The sequence below is a fragment of the Paroedura picta genome, chromosome 2 (assembly GCF_049243985.1).
Source record: "Paroedura picta isolate Pp20150507F chromosome 2, Ppicta_v3.0, whole genome shotgun sequence".
NCBI lineage: Eukaryota > Metazoa > Chordata > Lepidosauria > Squamata > Gekkonidae > Paroedura > Paroedura picta.
In genome coordinates, this window is record NC_135370.1 from 180,713,950 (window position 1) to 180,735,421 (window position 21,472).

General features: G+C 51.7%; 1 protein-coding gene across 3 annotated transcripts in view; it reads right to left on the reverse strand.

Annotated features, from left to right (window-relative positions):
- Positions 1-21,472, reverse strand: part of FBXO34 (F-box protein 34) — an 82,841-nt gene that overhangs the window by 15,781 nt on the left and 45,588 nt on the right. For 2 of the 3 annotated variants that reach the window (XM_077324017.1, XM_077324018.1), the window contains one exon: positions 10,916-10,994. The gene's annotated coding sequence lies outside the window, so the exon portion shown is untranslated. Of the gene's footprint in view, positions 1-6,239; positions 6,531-10,915; positions 10,995-21,472 lie in introns of those variants that run through there. The other variant, XM_077324019.1, reaches the window with a different exon arrangement.

The window sequence follows — 21,472 nt, forward strand, 5'->3', positions numbered from 1 at the left end:
AGAAACCTGTGAAATATTCGTTAGCCTTCGGGAAACTGCAGAAGTGGTGTGATTGTGCGGAATGTGGTAGGGAAGCAGAGCTGTGGAAACGCCCACCTAGGGCCCCACCCCCTCCTGGCCCATCATTGGCCATTTTGGGAAGCGGGGGGTCAATATGACCACACTCGATAAACATTTAACAGATTTAAAAAACATATGCAAAAATAATTAACTTCCACTCATTCAGGAAAGCCTTCCAGGGCCATCAAGAATCCTCCAGGGTTTCACGGATTCAGAGAGAGAGATGATGGGGAGAAGGCCAGCAGAAATGTGTCCTGCTGTCTGATTCTAGAGCAGTGGTTCTCAACCTGGGGGTCAGGACCCATTTGGGGGTCGAACGGCCCTTTCACAGGGGTCGCAGCAGGGCAAGCAGCTTGGCTGGGGGTTGCCATCCACACAACAATCTTGCGGGGTAGATCGAGACAGAGCGTTCGTCTGTCTGGGGCAGCGGGAAAGAGCGAGATCAGCATGGAGGGACAAGGGGCAGAACTGAACTGAGAAACCCTGAAAAAAAAAACAATTTATATACAATCATGAACAGGGGATCTTCACGCCATGGGTCAGTTTTGGTTTAATTTCTGTAAAAGAAACCTTGCATGATTTTATAGTTGGGGGTCAAAACAACATGAGGAACGGTATTAAAGGGTCGCGGCATGAGGAAGGTTGAGAAGCACTGGCTTATGGGATTTTGTGCAGCGCGGTTACCCCTGGTCATGACACCTGTACCTTGCCTTTTCTGCTAAATAAATAGAGCCTGGGGGCTTACATTTCAAGCTTTTCTCCTCTCCAGGTGTTTTAGAGCGCAAGCCACTCCTCCCTCTCTCCACGCCAAATTATCCTGGTCCTGTTTTGTAGCTGTGATTCGAGAGCACTGACTAATTCCTGGCTGGGGGCTATGGCCGTTTCATCACCGTGACCGCAGAGCGAGCCCTTCCGAGCACATGCTGCCAAGAATCCGAGAGGTCACCGGAGCCCGGTCCCACCCCGCGGCCCTCGGGAAACCCCACAGAGAGGAGCGGAAGGATGAAGGCTGGACCCTCGGACAGCCTAGTTTGGTGAGAAAAATCTGTTCTCAAACCCGCAGACCAGTCCAGGATCATTACGAAGAACGATTCAATTGAAATACATGTATTGATAAGGAGAAAATCCCCCGTTTATCTTGTTGTTGTCGAATCCTAGAATCATAGAGCGGGAAGGGACCTCCAGGGTCATCTAGTCCAACCCCCTGCACTATGCAGGACACTCCCAACCGTCTCGCTCATCCACTGTCACCTGCCACCCCCTTGAGCCTTCACAGAATCAGCCTCTCCGTCAGAGGGCTCTCCAGCCTCGGCTTAAAAATCTCCAAAGATGGAGAACCCACCACCTCCCGAGGAAGCCTGTTCCACTGAGGAACCGCTCTGACTGTCAGGAACTTCTTCCGGAGGTCTAGACAGAATTTAGAATCACAGAATCCTAGAGTTGGAAGGGACCTCACGGGTCATCTAGTCCAACCCCCTGCACTATGCAGGACACCCACAACCCTCTTGCTCATCCACTGTCACTTGCCACATGATCCCTCGGTAGGAAAACAAGAACCGATAGTGAACAGACACGCAAAACCACACTGCAAACCATTCTAGGGAAGGTGAACATGGCTACGAAGGCCGGGGTAGGAGGGAACAGAGCAGAGCGTTTAATGGCTTTGAAACCGTTAAAACCGCTTTCGTAAAATCCCCACTCGAACGAAGGTAGATCCAGCCGATTGGACAGCCATGTTGGTCTGAAGCTACACAACAAAATTCGAGTCCGGTGGGCTTAAAGGTGCCGTTGGGCTCAAACGTTAAGGTAGATCCAGGTTAAAATCCCCACTCAAAAAGGGTTAGATATACGGAACTGGTTGTTGTCAAAAGGGGTGGAACTGGGAAGGTCATCTCTCGTGATCCCAGGCTCCTGGGATCACCTTTGATGGACTGAGCGAGTGACTGCTGCTTAATTTTAAATAGATTGAAGTTCGGGCTTTTTAATCCATGCCTCTTGTAAGCCATCCCGAGACCATTTTTGGAGAGGCGCGGCCTAGAAACCCAACACATAAAAATAAAATTAAAAAGTTTGATGATAACCTGTAGTTTTATTTCTTCTTTCTCTTTTTCAGATAAAATAAAGTTTTATTCATATAAAGAAAATCCCCACTCACTGAGGGAGCATTGGGGCTCCCTGCACCCCTCAGCCTGTCCTACCTCGCAGGGTTGTTGTGAGAATACAACAGGGGAAGGAAGAACTATGTACGCTTCCCCCTGAGCACCTCGGATTGAAAAATGTTGACAAGCAAAGATATCAGGTTAAGGAGTCTCTCTCCAAAGGCACCTGGAGGCTGATGAGTTTTTTGCCGAATTAAATCTCTCTCCTGGCTGCTGTTTGACAGGCGAATTGTTCTGCAGCTGCCGCGGTTTTAATTAATCTTAGAGATCACCCAGTGGTCATTTTAAACCACCAGTTTTTTTAATCAGTTGTTTTAGGGATGATTTCTTATTGGCTGTAAGCCACCAGGCGCTATTTATTTATTTAGCAGAAAAGGCAAGGTACAGGTGTCATGACCAGGGGTAACCCCGCAGCACAAAATCCCATAAGCCAGTGCTTCTCAACCTTCCTCATGCCGCGATCCTTGAATACATAAAATTAGGCAAGTGTTCTTTCACAGAAATTAAACCAAAACAGACCCATGGCCTGAAGATCCATTGTTCACATTCGTATATAAATTGGTTTTTTCCCGGGGTTTCTCAGTTCAGCTCTGCCTCTTGTCCCACCGTGCCGATCTCGCTCTTTTCCGCTGCTCCAGACACACGAACGCTCTCTCTCGATCTACCCCGCAAGGCTGTTGTGTGGATGGCGCCCCTCCCCCAGCCAAGCTGCTTGCCCTGCTGCGACCCCTGTGAAAGGGTCATTCGACCCCCAAAGGGATTCCCGTCCCCCAGTTTGAGAACCACTGACATAACCAGAAGCTTGAAAACAGGCAAGTGGGAAATCTATGGGAACCCCCTTCCCTCCAAGTTAGGCAAATGACAAATGCTCTTCTTTAGTAGAAGGCAAGAGATTTATGCGATCTGAAGAGAACGGTCAAGGTCAACCAGGAAGCGGCTGGTAACAAAACGGAGGGAAAACGTAGGCGTGAAAGGAACGCCAGAATCTTTGCGGGTTCGGTAACCTGACAGGTGAGGCCCAGGTGCAATCGGATTTCATTTTTTCTCTGTCTTTACGTAACTTTCTGTGGACGATGGTGACTCAGTGCCGTGTTGGAGGAGAATCGATGGCCCTGGCGTCCCCTTTCAACTCTGAGATTAAACAAATAAATGAATAAAAGAAGAAGAACTGTTTTTTTTTTTGTAGCCTGCTTTTCGCTACCCAAAGGAGTCTCAAAGCGGCTTCCAGTCGCCTTCCCTTTCCTCTCCCCACAACAGACACCCTGTGAGGGAGGGGAGGCTGAGAGAGCCCTGATATCACTGAAGAAGAAGAAGAGTTGGTTCTTAGATGCCGCTTTTCTCTACCCGAAGGAGTCTCAAAGCGGCTTCCAGTCACCTTCCCTTTCCTCTCCCCACAAGAGACATCCTGTGAGGTGGGTGAGCCTGAGAGAGCCCTGAGATCACTGAAGAAGAAGAAGAAGAAGAAGAAGAAGAAGAAGAAGAAGAAGAAGAAGAAGAAGAAGAAGAAGAAGAAGAGTTGGTGCTTAGATGCCGCTTTTCTCTACCCGAAGGAGTCTCAAAGCAGCTTCTAGTCACCTTCCCTTTCCTCTTCCCTCAACAGACACCCTGTGAGGGGGGGGGAGCTCTGAGAGAACTGTGCCTAGTCCAAGGTCACCCAGCTGGTTGCATGCGGAGGAAGAATGGGGAAACAAACCCGGTTCTCCAGATTGGACTGACCATTTATGTGTGTTTGTGTGTGTGTGTCGTTTTGGGAACTGACGATCAAAACAGTTACCTGGAAAACGAGTGGCAACCTGGACCTTGCTCTGGCTCCCAAAATGGGCAGAAGGACTGATTGTATTTGTGGCTGTCCACGTCGGCTGCTTCCTTCGCCAGAGCTACCTGTGGCTGGCGAGTCTTTTATGATGCTTTCACCTAGTCCGGGCGAGCAAATGAGCACCTAGCTTGCTTTTGGGAGCCAAGGAGCACCCAAATCCAAGGGCTAGGGATGCCGAATTTGGACTGGGATGCTGCTGCCAACTGGGAGGGGAGGGGGGGAGAAACAGGGGACGGAAGAGATGAAGGGACCCCACCTGTGGATTCCACCCTCCACAGCAGTCACTTTCTCTAGGGCGGGGGGTCCAGGGTCTTTTTGAGCCTGGGGGCATCTTTGGAAAACTGACACAGGTTGGCAGGCATGACTGTAGAATGGCTGCTGCACAGCCGACCACGCAGCGGGAACAAGAGGGGTCGCTTAAAACCACACAGTGGGGAAGAGACCCTTCTAAAAGAACATCATTTCAGCCTGCTCAGAAAGGCCGATGCCCTTCTGGGTGGTAGTCCCTTCTCGCCCCAACCACTTTCTAAAAAAGACCTCCAGCACATCAGGGAAGGTGTCTGTGGGCACTATGGCACCCACGGGCACCGTGTGGGGAGTCCTGTTTGCGGGGGCGTGACCTCTGTCGTCTGGAGGTCGCCCGTCATCCCAAGCAACCTCCACCAGGGAGTCGGGCCGAGGTGCCTACAGAGAAAGCCTGGCGTGACCTTGACAGCTCCGGGGCAACTCTGTCTGCCCATCGGTTGAAGTCTGATTTTCTTTGGCTCCACAAGGAACGAAGCTGCCAACGCCCTTCTCTCGAAACAATCCAAGTTCTAGGGAAGGACTCCCGTAGTGGTACTCTGACCCGGCCCGGTGCGTAGGAGCATGAAACACGGAGGCCACGCCTGAGAGATAACGAGCCAACCTGAAAGGCGGCGGAGAAGGAGCATGCAAGGGACTACAGATGGGACCAGAAAAAAGGGAACGCTGCCAGGAAGTGATGGAAAGAGAAGAGGGGGAGAGGGGAGGAGAGTATTATCTATAGTGCCCTGATGTGCAGTTCACCTTTTAGGCTGTTCCAACATGGAGGAGGAGGAGGAGGAGGAGGAGGAGGAGGAGGAGGAGGAGGAGGAGGAGGAGGAAGAGGAAGAGGAAGAGGAAGAGGAAGAGGAAGAGGAAGAGGAAGAGGAAGAGGAAGAGGAAGAGGAAGAGAAGAGTTGGTTCTTATATGCCGCTTTTCTCTCCCCAAAGGAGTCTCAAAGTGGCTTACAGTCGCCTTCCCTTTCCTCTCCCCACAACAGACACCCTGTGGGGTGGGTGAGGCTGAGAGAGCCCTGAGATTCCTGCTCTGTCAGAACAGTTTTATCAGTGTCGTGGCGAGCCCAAGGTCACCCAGCTGGCTGCATGTGGGGGAGCAGGGAATCAAACCGGGCTTGCCAGATTAAAAGTCCACACTCCTAACCACTACACCAAACTGGCTCTCTGAAACCGCCAAACAGGCAATTCTGAATAAATGTACCAGGCTAGCAAAATCTGTATATAGTATAATATTTATACAATACACAATAATTAGATATTGGACCAAACATCAAAATGTGTCTTATCTCTATTTTAATGATTAACGAGGCAACCAAAAAAACAGACTAGGATCTGTGCCGTTTTCAATGTGAAAATTATCCTTGCCATCTCTAACATACCAATATCTTCCCTCTTCTATATTGCTGACAGTCTTTTGACCATATACACAACTCCAAGTGGTAGCATGAACTCCATTCATAGAACACTGGCTTTCAGCTCCCAGGTACAAGAGAGCTTCATCAAGAGACCCCTCCCCTTTTAGGCTGTGCCAAAACACATATGCACGGGGGGATCGCCGAACAATCGGCCCAGCTTCCCTGGGAGAGCAAGGTTACAACCACATGAAATGGGTGGAGGGCCTTGTGTTTGACAACCCTGGACTCTGCTCATGGGATATCGGAAAATGTGACCATGATGCAGAGGGCAGGAGAGCGTTCCCTTTCCTAAAGAGGATAAAAGGGGAGGGGAACGCAGGATAAAAGCAAGCATGCTTCCTTTTTTGTTCAGAGGACAAACAAGACTCTCCAGGAGGGAACAAACCTGCAAAGATCGGCAGGAGCCCGTGAAAACAGCTGGCAAAAAACGCTAGCGAGGAATCCGGGCTCTCCCTCCCCGAGAAAAAATTTGCTCCAGGAAAGGGGTACCTGTGAAGGATCAGTCGGCCCTGGGAGGAAGCAGAAGGGCCCCAAAGATTTGGCGCGCCGCAAGCCGGGTTCCCGCTTGGGGCGGAAAGCATCTTCCCCGAGATCGCCTCTGCTTGTCGGCGTCCGAGCCGGAGAAAAGTCCTTCCGCTCCATCGGCTGAGAGGCGAGACCCCTGCCTCCGCCAGGCGCTGAAATCGCGTCCTTGAGGCTGTGACATCAGCCCGTTGCCATGGGAATGATGGGGGCTATTTGAAATCCGGCGTGACGGAAGCTGCGGCAGGATCGCTGAATGCCAGAGCTCGGCACGAGCCGGCCTGGAATCCATTCTTGAAGCCCTCGCCACCCGCCGTGCCCTTGGGGGTGCTTGTTCCGGAGGGCAGCTCACGACGTTCAGCCGCCTCCTTTGCAAGAGATGCGTTGAGGTCACGTTCGTCGAGAACGGGGATTCTCAGCTCTTTTTTTACCACTGAGAAGCCCCTGAAACCTTCTTCAGGCTTTGTGGAACCCCAGAAGTGGCACGATTGATGCAGAATACGGGTGGGAAGCAGAGCTGTGGACACGCCCACCCCAGGCCCCTCCCCTTCCCACCCCCGCCAGGCCTGTCAGTGGTCATTTGGGGTGGGGTGGGTAGGCATGACCATATGTGGTCATATCAGAAGAAGAAGAAGAAGAAGAAGAAGAAGAAGAAGAGTTGGTTCTTACATGCCAACTTTCTCTACCCGAAAGAGTCTCAAAGTGGCTTACAGTTGCCTTCCCTTTCCTCTCCCCACAACAGACACCCTGTGAGGGAGGGGAGGCTGAGGGAGCCCTGATATTACTGAAGAAGAAGAAGAGTTGGTTCTTATATGCCGCTTTTCCCTACCCGAAAGAGTCTCAAAGTGGATTACATTCTCCTTCCCTTTCCTCTCCCCACAACAGACACCCTGTGAGGGAGGGGAGGCTGAGAGAGCCCTGAGATTACCGAAGAAGAAGAAGAGTTGGTTCTTATATGCCGCTTTTCCCTACCCGAAAGAGTCTCAAAGTGGATTACATTCTCCTTCCCTTTCCTCTCCCCACAACAGACACCCTGTGAGGGAGGGGAGGCTGAGGGAGCCCTGAGATTACCGAAGAAGAAGAAGAGTTGGTTCTTATATGCCGCTTTTCCCTACCCGAAAGAGTCTCAAAGTGGCTTACATTCTCCTTCCCTTTCCTCTCCCCACAACAGACACCCTGTGAGGGAGGGGAGGCTGAGAGAGCCCTGAGATTACTGAAGAAGAAGAAGAGTTGGTTCTTAGATGCCGCTTTTCTCTACCCGAAGGAGTCTCAAAGCAGCTTACAATCTCCTTCCCTTTCCTCTCCCCACAACAGACACCCTGTGAGGGAGGGGAGGCTGAGAGAGCCCTGATATTACTGAAGAAGAAGAAGAGTTGGTTCTTATATGCCACTTTTCTCTACCCGAAGGAGTCTCAAAGTGGCTTACATTATCCTTCCCTTCCTTTCCCCCCCCTGTGAGGTAGGGGAGGCTGAGAGAGCCCTGAGATTACTGAAGAAGAAGAAGAGTTGGTTCTTATATGCCAAATGCACTCCCTTGTTTTTGTTGGTAAAATTTCTTTCTCTTGTTACCATTGGCATCAGAGTATCTTTGTAATTTGTCCAAACAGCATTTTCCCCTTAAAGGTAAAGGTATCCCCTGTGCAAGCACCGAGTCATGTCTGACCCTTGGGGTGACGCCCTCCAGCGTTTTCATGGCAGACTCAATACGGGGTGGTTTGCCATTCCCTTCCCCAGTCATTACCGTTTACCCCCCAGCAAGCTGGGTACTTATTTTACCGACCTCGGGAGGATGGAAGGCTGAGTCAACCTTGAGCCGGCTGCTGGGACTGAACTCCCAGCCTCATGGGCAGAGCTTTCAGATTCCATGTCTGCTGCCTTACCACCCTGCGCCACAAGAGGCTCTATTTCCCCCTTAACCAGGTAATAAGGGTCTGATTTTGTATAAGGCAGTTTCCTGCATCCATGTGACTTGCGCTGTCTAATCTGCCTTCAGCCCTCCCACGCATTTCTATCTTTCTGCCATTTCTATCCACTTCTGTGACCGTTTCCGAGTCGATGTGGCCGTTTCACACATTCAAGTCGACATGCAAAGTGCATGTAAAGCGTGCAGTTTAGCTTGTGTGAATGCGCCCAGGGAGAAAGGTGGACTACAAACAGAGCAAACACGACAACACAAAACACGAGCTATGCTCTTCCCTCCGGCCTGATGCAACTTTTTCGTCCGCAGGGCGGCTCCCGGACACTCCCCGAAACGCGCATGAAGCTATTTGGGCAGAGCACAGAGGCTGCACGACCCCAGGAGACCTGTGCTTTCCAGGAATCTAACCTCGGCCCACAAGAATGGCTCATGTCGGGCTGCGCATGACACATCCGAAGCAGCGGCACTTCCAGTGCTGTGGGAAGAGCTCCAGGCACTGGCCAGTCCTCAGTGGGCAAAACAGAACAGTCACACGGGGTTCCGAATGCACGAATGAGCTGTTGGCCACATGGCACTTAGCAGATTTGCGGAGTTCCTTTCTGGCAAAGCTGCCGCAGTTGCAGTTCAGAGCACATGTGGGCTTGCTCCATGTCTTACTTCTCAATGTCTTACTTCTCAAGGGCATTCACCACCGTTTAAAAGCCACCCTTCCCCTCAACGCCTCTCCTCTTGAGGTTCCTTTCCCACAGAGAGTTTGTGCGCACATGTGACTTAGCTCTGGACAAACAGGCCTGGCTTGGTGGAAGTGGAAATCCCACCAGCTTTCTGAAACCCCTTGGCAGGTACCAGGGCTGGGGAGGGGGTGCCGTGGCGGCCCTGGGCACCACGCTGGGGACCCCTGAGCTATGGGCACCTCCTCCATGTCTCCCCTGCCCATGTCACTTGCAGGAAGCTGGCGAGTCCTGCAAAGGGGAAGCAGAGCAGCTGGCTCAAGCGCTGCAGCTAAGAGACCCCCGGGGACTGATAACGTGGCCGAGGCAGAATGAGTCATCCAGAGAATTTCGGCTTTCGTTTTTTACGAGGCTGCTAAACCCTCGTGGTCCGATTCAAAACAAACAGAGCGCTGCCTGGACGGACGGACCTCAGCATGTGAGGGAAGGAACGGGGCCGTCATCTGGCGGAAGAAGCCCCATTCCCTTGCCGCTTCCTCTCGGAGTAGAACTTTCTCCATCATCGGTGATCTGACTCCCCAAATCAGAACCTCGAACTCAGAACCTTCGGGCTCCAGCACCCCGACTCGGATTTGCCTCTCAAGTCCACGGGGGACCTCTAAGCCCGAGGAAGGCCCAATTGCTTTGGAAATGCCAAACCGGACAAACCCGCCAACCACAGAGAGGAGACAGCAAAACCTGTTCAAGGTTTCCTTTCGGCTGAATGCCAGGAGCATGTCCCTACTACAAACAGTTATAATATTTTCTGCAAGAGTTCCCCCTCTCAGAGATCCACTGCTAGCCCCTTGCATAGATATCGCTGACTTACAGTGACTCCGTAGGGAGGGGGTGGCCAAACTGTGGCTCTCCAGAGGCCCAAGGACTACAAAAACCATGAGCCCCTGCCAGCACCACACTGGCAGGGCCTCATGGGAATTGTAGTCCATCGGTAATTGTAGCTCATCAGTGGGGCCAGAGCTCCAGAAGCCCTCATTCTGTTGCCCCCAAATATCCAGAATAGACTGTTTATACATTGGGCACTTCACAGCCCCAGTTCCCATGCAGGAGCACAAATCGGGAGTGAATGAGGCACATGAGGGACAAATGCTCCCCCATGTGGGTGCAGGAAGAGGTGGGGCAACCTGCCATGACTAAAACCAGCCTGCAGCCCAGCATGAAATCTCCAGTGCATAAACGGTCACACAGAGCATCACTGCCCCAGACAAAAGAACATGAGAAAAGCTATGTTGGATTAATAATAATAATAATAATACATTTTATTATTATCATCATCATCATCTCTGTTTTTCCAAAGGTTGATTAACATGATCATCCGGGAGAAGACAAGCACACAACTACCAACTTTTCTCCCCACTCCGAATAAAAGTGGACATAATCATGCCGGAAGGATGGAAGCCCAGAGAAGAGACTCACACAGAGACACTATGGGCAACCTCATCAGAAAACAGACGGCTTCTGCATCCGAATAACCCCATCGCACCCAATGCAACGGAGATATGGAAAAGTTAGGCATGCACACGCCAGCAAATGGGAAAACGGCTAGTCCAGGGCACCAAATCATGCAGAGATACAACAAGGCGTGGACGTCCTCTTTCGTTGCATGTATTTCACACAGCGTGACTACAGCCCATTTCCAGCAGCTGCCGGTTTCCCCTGAGCTCAGGTTCAGAATCAGCTTGAGAGATTCACAGGCCGCCCCCCCCCCCCCCCCAAAAAAAAAAAACACACAAGAGCAGATCTATTTCGGAACCCAAAATTCCTGGGGGGAAATAAAATGCAGTCCTCGCCCGTTATGCAAACACTGTCCATGGCTCCTTGCTTTAAAAAAAAAATGTACAAATTGGAAAATTTATTTTACACCCCACCCACTTCCGCCCAAACGCACTGGGTAAGCCGCACACAACCATAACCTTTTCCTGGCAGGTGGGCAGAACTGGGGTATGTGTGCGTGTGTGTGTGTGTGTGCGTGTGTGTGTTATAATTTTTAAAAGTACCTTCAGAGAGCAGCCCCGCCACACAGCGTCAGACATTACAGCTCCCTCGGTGTTTTGCGCACGTCCTTGAAGGGCATTTCTGAAGAACAAGAAGGGGAGGGCAGACAGATGAGAGGACAGCAGGAAATTAGAAAACGAACGCTTTATCTTTATCACCAGGTCGGATCGTAAAACTACCAGACAAGTTCAAGGGAAAAGCGCCACCCAGAACCATCAGGGTCCTTCCGTCTGGAGGACGTCCGGGACGACAGCGAAAATGGACCTCTTGCATTTACTCTACGCTTGGGTGGAAGCCGAGACACAAACTTAAAGCCATGAAGGTTACAACTGGCAAGCCTGCCCACGTTTGGACAGCCTGCACGGTGTTCACACTAGGATCGGGGACATCCGGATTCAAATCCTTGTTCCACTGTGGAAGATTGCTGGGTGACCTTGGGCCAGTAGCGCTCCCGGCCTAACCTACCTCACAAGGGTGTTGGATAAAAATGGAGGCGAGGGGAAGGATTTTAATGGCTTTGGGTTAGAATCATAGAATCAGAGAATCATAGAGTTGGAAGGGGCCATACAGGCCATCTAGTCCAACCCCCTGCTCAATGCAGGATCAGCCCTAAGCATCCTAAAGCATCCAAGAAAAGTGTGTATCCAACCTTTGCTTGAAGACGGCCAGTGAGGGGGAGCTCACCACCTCCTTAGGCAGCCTACTCCACTGCTGAACGACTCTGACTGTGAAAATTTTTTTCCTGATCTCTAGCCTATATCGTTGTACTTGTAGTTTAAACCCATTACTGCATGTCCTCTCCTCTGCAGCCAACGGGAACAGCATCCTGCCCTCCTCCAAATGACAACCTTTCAAATACTTAAAGAGGGCTATCATGTCCCCTCTCGACCTCCTTTTCTCCAGGCTGAACATTCCCAAGTCCCTCAACCTATCTTCATAGGGCTTGGTCCCTTGGCCCCAGATCATCCTCGTCGCTCTCCTCTGTGCCCTTTCAATTTTATCTACGTCCTTCTTGAAGTGAGGCCTCCAGAACTGCACACAGTACTCCAGGTGTGGTCTGACCAGTGCCGTAAACAATGGGCCTATGACATCTTGTGATCTTCCGGGTGGGGAGCTAAGTAGGGTATAAATGCAGGAAGGAAGGGAGGATCCAATGAGGGGAGGGCACAGCAATCTGACAATTCTTTCACCCCACAGCAAACCACATCCCCATCAGCCCGGCCTTTCTCAGCTTTATCATTGAGAAACCCCTGAAATGTTCTTCAGGCTATGGACACACCCACCTGCAGCCCCCTTCCCACTCCCCCCAGGCCCATTACTGGCTATTTTGGGAGGGGAAGAGGGGACAACATCACACTATATGGTCATATCACCCGATAAATGGTTAACAAATTTGCAAAATCAATTAGAAGAAGAAGAAGAAGAGTTGGTTCTTATATGCCGCTTTTCCCTACCCGAAGGAGGCTCAAAGCGGCTTACAGTCGCCTTCCCTTTCCTCTCCCCACAACAGACACCCTGTGGGGTGGGTGAGGCTGAGAGAGCCCTGATATTCCTGCTCGATCAGAACAGTTTTATCAGTGCCGTGGCGAGCCCAAGGTCACCCAGCTGGCTGCATGTGGGGGAGTGCAGAATTGAACCCGGCATGCCAGATTAGAAGTCCGCACTCCCAACCACTGCACCAAACTGAATTAAAAAATGAACTCCTGCCCATTCAGGAAATGCGTCCAGGGCCGCCACAAAAACCCAGGGCTTCATGTACGCCTGGATGAGAAAGCCGGAGTCGTATTTTAATTTAATTTATTTGTTACATTTATAAAGCGTCCTCCCCTGAGGCTCAGGATGCTGCCCATGAAATGTAGAGGAACAATACATCAAACTCAATTGTCAGACAGAAACAACAATCGTGGTAATAAAAATCACAAAGAAAATGGGGGGACAAGACCCCTGTCGGGCATGCAAGAAGGGCTGTGGCCCATCCCTAGCGTCTCCGGTGCGTATTTTAAAATTAAGGATCACTGCTGGAAGTTGGAAGAAGAAGAGTTGGTTCTTATATGCCGCTTTTCTCTACCCGAAGGAATCTCAAAGCTGCTTTCAATCGCCTTCCCTTTCCTCTCCCCACAACAGTCACCCTGTGAGGGTGCCCCCCCGAGAGAGTTCTGAGAGAACTGTGCCTCCCCCAAGGTCACCCAGCTGGCTGCATGTGGAAGAGGACTGGAGAATCAAACCCAGTTCTGCAGATTAGAAGAACACTTTGTTTTTCTATCTTACTTTTCTCGGTCTCAAGAAATCTCCAAGTGGCTTACAATCTCGCCTTCCTCTCCCCGCAACAGACACCCTGTGAGGTAGGTGAAGCTACGAGAGCTCTGAGAGAACTGAGAGAGGCTCAAGGTCACCCAGCTGGCTGCATGGGGAACGGAAATGGGGAACCAAACGCAGCTCTCCAGATTAGAGGCTCTTGACCACTACACGAAGCTGGCTCTCAAGAAGGAGGATCTCAGGCTAAACTGAGTGATTGACTTATTAGCTTTAGACATAAGGGCTGAATCTGCACAGAGCTTTTATTCCAATCCCAGGTCAATTCAGTCCCTGCCGTCTACACTGAATGCGATTTCCATTTTGATTCTGGGGAAATTGTCAGGAGCTTGGATGAGCACCTTGGCAGGAGTATCCAATTTTTAAGTCCGGGGGGGCAGGGGGGGGCTAGACTGGATGGTCCTTGGTGGCCTCTTCCAGCTCTATAGGAAATTCTCATTCTGATGGACACAGCAGACGTGAGCTCCATAGAAATCAACCAGAGAATCCAGTGGTATCTTGAGCAGGAGAGCAAATTTATTCCGGCGTAAGCTTTTGTGAGCCATGTTCTTTCACCGGCCTAATGGGGAATACACACCGTTCATCTGACTCACAAAAGCTTACGGTGGAATAAATTCTGTTAAATTTCGAACCGCCCCTGGACACCTGATTCCTTCCAGCTAGTGCAGACTAATGCAGCTGTCTTTTGTGTGTCGTGTGCGGACAAAATACGTCTGAGTCATGGCGAATTTGTGAATTAACGGCCTGCAAAACCTCCTGTCCTTGTTGTTGGTAGTCGAGAGCAGCCTTACAATATTGGAGGAGACCCTGAAATATTTTTTCAGACTTCGAGGAGCCACGGAAGAGGTATCAGCTTGGCCAAACAACCCTGCCACAGCCCGGGAAGTGATATCACTCAAGGCCCTCCTTTTGCCTTTAAGACTACTTTGGTGGCTTTATCTCAGGCAGGCTGGAACGAAGAGTAGGAGCTAAGAAGACAGCCCAGGTTGCCCGATCCCATGCCACTTCAGAGCTCCCGCTGACCCCAGGTGTCCACGGAACTGGCTGGCCCCTGGGTGAGACAGGAGGCTGGACTGGAGGGACCCCTGGTCTGACCCAGCAGGGCTCTCCTGATGTCCTTAGGAAGGCCTCGGCCTCTCTGTCCTGTTGCTGGCCCTCCAGAGGAACTGGCTGGCCCCTGTGTGAGACAGGAGGCTGGACTGGATGGACCCCTGGTCTGACCCAGCAGGGCTCTCCTGATGTCCTTAGGAAGGCCTCGGCCTCTCTGCCCTGTTGCTGGCCCTTCAGAGGAACTGGCTGGCCCCTGTGTGAGACAGGAGGCTGGACTGGAGGGACCCCTGGTCTGACCCAGCAGGGCTCTCCTGATGTCCTTAGGAAGGCCTCGGCCTCTCTGCCCTATTGCTGGCCCTCCAGAGGAACTGGCTGGCCCCTGTGTGAGACAGGAGGCTGGACTGGAGGGACCCCTGGTCTGACCCAGCAGGGCTCTCCTGATGTCCTTAGGAAGGCCTCGGCCTCCCTGCCCTGTTGCTGGCCCTCCAGAGGAACTGGCTGGCCCCTGTGTGAGACAGGAGGCTGGACTGGAGGGACCCCTGGTCTGACCCAGCAGGGCTCTCCTGATGTCCTTAGGAAGGCCTCGGCCTCTCTGCCCTGTTGCTGGCCCTCCAGAGGAACTGGCTAGCCCCTGTGTGAGACAGGAGGCTGGACTGGAGGGACCCCTGGTCTGACCCAGCAGGGCTCTCCTGATGTCCATAGGAAGGCCTCGGCCTCTCTGCCCTGTTGTTGGCCCTCCAGAGGAACTGGCTGGCCCCTGTGTGAGACAGGAGGCTGGACTGGAGGGACCCCTGGTCTGACCCAGCAGGGCTCTCCTGATGTCCTTAGGAAGGCCTCGGCCTCTCTGCCCTGTTGCTGGCCCTGCAGAGGAACTGGCTGGCCCCTGTGTGAGACAGGAGGCTGGACTGGAGGGACCCCTGGTCTGACCCAGCAGGGCTCTCCTGATGTCCTTAGGAAGGCCTCGGCCTCTCTGCCCTGTTGCTGGCCCTCCAGAGGAACTGGCTGGCCCCCTGTGTGAGGCAGGAGGCTGGACCGCTGGTCAGATCCATCAGGATGTTCTCATGAGTAGCATAACCCAATTTAACATTGCAAATGTCTTAGGACACTGCATGGCAATGCACATGGCTTTCCTTTGGCTCCCAACACAGAAGCTGTGTGCTTGATTCCTCTGTAGACACTGGGGAGCCAGCTGCATAGAAGCAGGCCAGCAATATGAACACGACATCTACCACGCACAGTTGCTAAATTTAGATCACCGGCTTATTAATAGACTGTCATAGAAGGCAGAGGAGACTACAAAAATGACAAAACCTGAAAAAATGGAGCCACCTGCATGCGACATGAACTCATGTCGTCATATCTGAAAAGCCTCCTCTTGCTCGCACTTCATGCCCTCATGAGGAAGAGCTGGCTGTTACCCCACTTTCCTCTGTCTGAAGGAGTCTCAAAGAGGCTTACAGTCACCTTCCCTTTCCTCTCCTCACAACAGACACCCTGTGAGGGAGGTGAGGCCGAGAGAGCCCTGAGATTACTGAAGAAGAAGAAGAAGAAGAAGAAGAAGAAGAAGAAGAAGAAGAAGAAGAAGAAGAAGAGTTGGTTCTTATATGCTACTTTTCTGTACCCAAAGGAGTCTCAAAACAGCTTACAGTCGCCTTCCCTTTCCTCTCCCCACAACAAACACCCTCTGAGGGAGGTGAGGCCGAGAGAGCCCTGAGATTACTGAAGAAGAAGAAGAGTTGGTTCTTATATGCCGCTTTTCTCTACCCGAAGGAGTCTCAAAGTGGCTTACATTCACCTTCCCTTTCCTCTCCCCACAACAGACACCCTGTGAGGGAGGGGAGGCTGAGAGAGCCCTGATATTACTGAAGAAGAAGTTGGTTCTTATATGCCGCTTTTCTCTACCCGAAGGACTCTCAAAGTGGCTTACATTCGCCTTCCCATTCCTCTCCCCACAACAGACACCCTGTGAGGGAGGGGAGACTGATAGAGCCCTGAGATTACTAAAGAAGAAGAAGAGCTGGTTCTTAGATGCTGCTTTTCTCTACCCAAAGAGGTCTCAAAGCGGCTTACAATCGCCTTCCCTTTCTCTCCCCATAACAGACACCCTGTGAGGTAGGTGAGGCTGAGAGAGCTCTGACAGGTTTGCTTTGTGAGAACAGCACTATCAGGACTGTGTCTAGCCCAAGTTCACCCAGCTGGCAGCATGTGGAGGAGTGGAGAATCAAACCCGGCTGATCCTGGATTCAGCAGAGGGTTGGACCAGATGACCTTTATGGCCTTTCCAAATCTTACGATTCTATGATTTTTCAACCTTGGCTATTAACATTTTTTTTAAAATCCCAGGATCCTTCTCACAGCAGTCTGTCAAGGGACCTTGGTCCTGTCACAATCTCTCAGCCTGGCCTGCCTCACAGGGTCGTTGTAGTGAGGATAAAGGAGAGGAGGGGGGAACAATGCAACACTTCACTTTAGGTACGAATTAGAAAGGAAATGCAGATTACACTCTTCCATACATTCCTGTCCCTGGTGTAATATCACAGAGAGCGGTTACCCTGACTGTCCCCATCAACCCAAGAAGCTGGATTGGTGGGGATACAGGAATGGACTTGCAAAAGAACCCTAACATGCCCAGGGGGATGAAACCGGGGTTTCCATGCCACACGGCAGAATTTGCCCTATACCCTAAAAGTAGCAAAAGCAGAATAAATTGCCCCAAACAGAAAATCAGCATGCTGAATTAAGTTCACCCAGATCACATAATTAAGTTTTTATCTCATGGAACAAAGGAGGAGTTAATGCCGAGGTAGTACACACAACTACACACAACACAGTAAGAACACAAGAGACGCCATGTTGGATCAGGCCAATGGCCCCTTCCAGTCCAACACTCTGTGCACACAGGGGCCAAAACCCAGGGGCCCTCAGGAGGTCCACCAGCGGGTCCAAAACCCCAGAATTCTTCTCACTGTTTCTCCCCCAAGCACTAAGAAAACAGAACATTCCTGCCCCTGATGTAAGAACACAAGAGAAGCCATGTTGGATCAGTCCAAAGACCCCTCCAGTCTAACACTCTGTGTCACACAGTGGTCAAAGCCCAGGTGTCATCAGGAGGTCCACCAGCAAGGTCAGAACTCCAGAAGCCCTCCTACTCTTGCTCCCCCAAGCACCAACAAGACAGAGCACCCCTGCCCCAGACATTAGAACACAAGAGAAGCCAAGCTGGATCAGGCCACTGGCCCCTCCAGTCCAACACTCTGTGTCACAAAGGGGCCAAACCACAGGGTCCATCAGGAGGTCCACCAGCGGGGCCAGAACTACTGAAGCCCTCCCACTGTGGCCCCCCGAGCTCCAAAAAGACAGAGCATCCCTGCCCCAGACAGCGTTCCAGCAATGTGGCTAACAGCCACTGATGTATCTGTTTGTGTTGCAACTATATTACGTTGCATCACAAAGATCGGAGGTGCTGACAGAGCTCCCTCTCCACTGCAATTGTCCTTTGGGGGTCTGTTTCCTCATTTAATTCATTCCTTTTGCTTTCGGTGGGGAAGATAGGGTTGTGGGTAGATGCCCCAGGAGGTCCCTTCCAACTCTGTTATTCTAAGGTTCTAAATTCCATCTAAATCTCCGGAAGAAGTTCCTGACAGTGAGAGCGGTTCCTCAGTGGAACAGGCTTCCTCGGGAGGTGGTGGGTTCTCCATCTCTGGAGATTTTTAAGCAGAGGCTGGAGAGCCCTCTGACGGAGAGGCAGATTCTGTGAAGGCTCAAGGGGGTGGCAGGTGACAGGGGAGGAGCGAGAGAGTTGTGAGTGTCCTGCACAATGCAGGGGGTTGGACTAGATGACCCAGGAGGTCCCTGCCATCTCTATGATTCTGTGATTCTAAATTCCGTCTAAACACCTGGAAGAAGTTCCTGACAGTTAGAGCGGTTTCTCAGTGGAACAGGCTTCCTGGGGAGGTGGTGGGTTCTTCATCTTTGGGGATTTTTAAACAGAGGCTGGAGAGCCCTCTGACGGAGAGGCTGATTCTGGGAAGGTTCAAGGGGGTGGCAGGTGACAGTGGGTGAGCGAGAGGGTTGGGAGTGTCCTGCATAGTGCAGGGGGTTGGACTAGATGACCCAGGAGCTCCCCTACAACTCTATGATTCTATGATTCTAAGAATAATAGTTTTTGCCTCTGTTTTAGCCGGGACTTGCCCGGTTCCGTCCAGGAGGAAGAGGAGGAGGAGGAGGAGTTGGTTCTTATATACTGCTTTTCTCTACCCGAAGGAGTCTCAAAGCGGCTTACATTCATCTTCCCTTTCTTCTCCCCACAACAGACCCTGTGGGGTGGGTGAGGCTGAGAGAGCTCTGATATCACTGCTCGGTCAGAACAGTTTTATCTGTGCCATGGGGAGCCCAAGGTCACCCAGCTGGCTGCATGCGGAAGAGAAGCGGGGAATCAAACACGGCTCACTAGATTAGAACACGCCGTTCTTAGCCACCATGCTGAGTTGAAGAGATGGCATTCTGAGATACTACAACCAAAAGACTAAATGTATCTGTTCATTATTTAAAATATTTTAATGTCACCTTCCTACCTGATCACGGTCAGTAAGGCAGCGAGCGGGTAAAAATCATTAAAAGAATTTAAAAACTCATCAGACTTTTAAAATAGTTCAATCAAAACACGTAAAGCCCTCCGGAACCAAGGAGGAGGGCCCATAACCATTATCGGGGTTACGGCAAACAAAACAAGAAAGTCTTCACCCATGGGTGGAAGAGATAGAGGGAGACATAAGAGCGTAAGAGCAGTCATGTTGGATCAGGCCAGTGGCCCATCCAGTCCAACCCTCTGTGTCACACAGTGGCCAAAACCCCAGAGCCATCAGGAGGTCCACAAGTACGGTCAGAACTCCAGAATCCCTCCCACTGTGCCCCCCCCAAGCATCAAAAAGACAGAGCATCCCTGCCCCAGACATAAGAGCATAAGAGAAGCCATGTTGGATTAGGCCAATGGCCCATCCAGTCCAACACTCTGTGTCACACAGTGGCCAAGATTCCAGGGGCCATCAGGACGTCCAACCAGCATGGTCAGAACTCCAGATGCTCTCCCACTGTTGCCTCCAAGACCAGTACTGCCTCAGACAAAAGAACATAACAGAAGTCATGTTGGATCAGGCCAATGGCCCATCCAGTCCAACACTCTGTGTCACAAAGTGGCTTAATCCCAGGAACCATCAGGAGGTCCACCAGTGGGGCCAGAACTCCAGAAGTTCCCACACTCTTGCCCGCCCCCAGACACCAAGAAAACAGAGCATCCCTGCCCCAGACATAAGAACATAAGAGAAGTCATGTTGGATCAGGCCAATGGCCCATCCAGTCCAACCCTCTGTGTCACACAGTGGCCAAGATTCCAGGGGCCATCAGGACGTCCAACCAGCATGGTCAGAACTCCAGATGCCCTCCCACTGTTGCCTCCAAGACCAGCAGTGCCTCAGACAAAAGAACATAACAGAAGTCATGTTGGATCAGGCCAATGGCCCATCCAGTCCAACACTCTGTGTCACAAAGTGGCTTAATCCCAGGAGCCATCAGGAGGTCCACCAGTGGGGCCAGAACTCCAGAAGTTCCCACACTCTTGCCCGCCCCCAGACACCAAGAAAACAGAGCATCCCTGCCCCAGACATAAGAACATAAGAGAAGTCATGTTGGATCAGGCCAATGGCCCATCCAGTCCAACCCTCTGTGTCACACAGTGGCCAAGATTCCAGGGGCCATCAGGACGTCCAACCAGCATGGTCAGAACTCCAGATGCCCTCCCACTGTTGCCTCCAAGACCAGCAGTGCCTCAGACAAAAGAACATAACAGAAGTCATGTTGGATCAGGCCAATGGCCCATCCAGTCCAACACTCTGTGTCACAAAGTGGCTTAATCCCAGGAGCCATCAGGAGGTCCACCAGTGGGGCCAGAACTCCAGAAGTTCCCACACTCTTGCCCGCCCCCAGACACCAAGAAAACAGAGCATCCCTGCCCCAGACATAAGAACATAAGAGAAGTCATGTTGGATCAGGCCAATGGCCCATCCAGTCCAACCCTCTGTGTCACACAGTGGCCAAGATTCCAGGGGCCATCAGGACGTCCAACCAGCATGGTCAGAACTCCAGATGCCCTCCCACTGTTGCCTCCAAGACCAGCAGTGCCTCAGACAAAAGAACATAACAGAAGTCATGTTGGATCAGGCCAATGGCCCATCCAGTCCAACACTCTGTGTCACAAAGTGGCTTAATCCCAGGAGCCATCAGGAGGTCCACCAGTGGGGCCAGAACTCCAGAAGTTCCCACACTCTTGCCCGCCCCCAGACACCAAGAAAACAGAGCATCCCTGCCCCAGACATAAGAACATAAGAGAAGTCATGTTGGATCAGGCCAATGGCCCATCCAGTCCAACACTCTGTGTCACAAAGTGGCTTAATCCCAGGAGCCATCAGGAGGTCCACCAGTGGGGCCAGAACTCCAGAAGTTCCCACACTCTTGCCCGCCCCCAGACACCAAGAAAACAGAGCATCCCTGCCCTAGACATAAGAACATAAGAGAAGTCATGTTGGATCAGGCCAATGGCCCATCCAGTCCAACCCTCTGCCACACAGGGGCCAAAACCCAGGGGCCAGAACTCCAGAAGCCCTCCCACTGTGGCCCCCCAAGCACCAAGAAGGCAGATTATCCCTGCCCCAAACAGAGCGTTCGATCTATACCTTGGGGCTAATAGCCCCTGAAGGACCTCTGCTCCATATGTTTATCCAATCCCCCCTTGAAGCTGTCCAGGATTGCAGCCTATGGACATCACAGACCTGCGATTGCTCAAGTTCTGACACCTCAATGTCACTAGTCCCTCTAAAAAGGTGAACACCGACCACTTGGGGGGTGGGGTCACCTAACTCGTTAATCCTGCCAGAAATCTCGTTCGTTATTTGATTTAGCAGACAGATGAATTTCCTTGGGGAGGGAGTTCCAAAGTTTTGGTGCCACGACCGAAAAGGCCCCTCCTCGGGGATCACCCACCTAGCCTCAAAGGCCTGGAGCAGCCGCTGCAAAGACGACAGAGACGTCACAAAACAGGTTCACCCCAAAACAAAGGACCAGGGTTCCCTTTTTGCCACCACCACCACCCCATTCCCTTTTAAATAACTCACAGGTTCCCAAAGCGCATGAGAGAGCAGAAG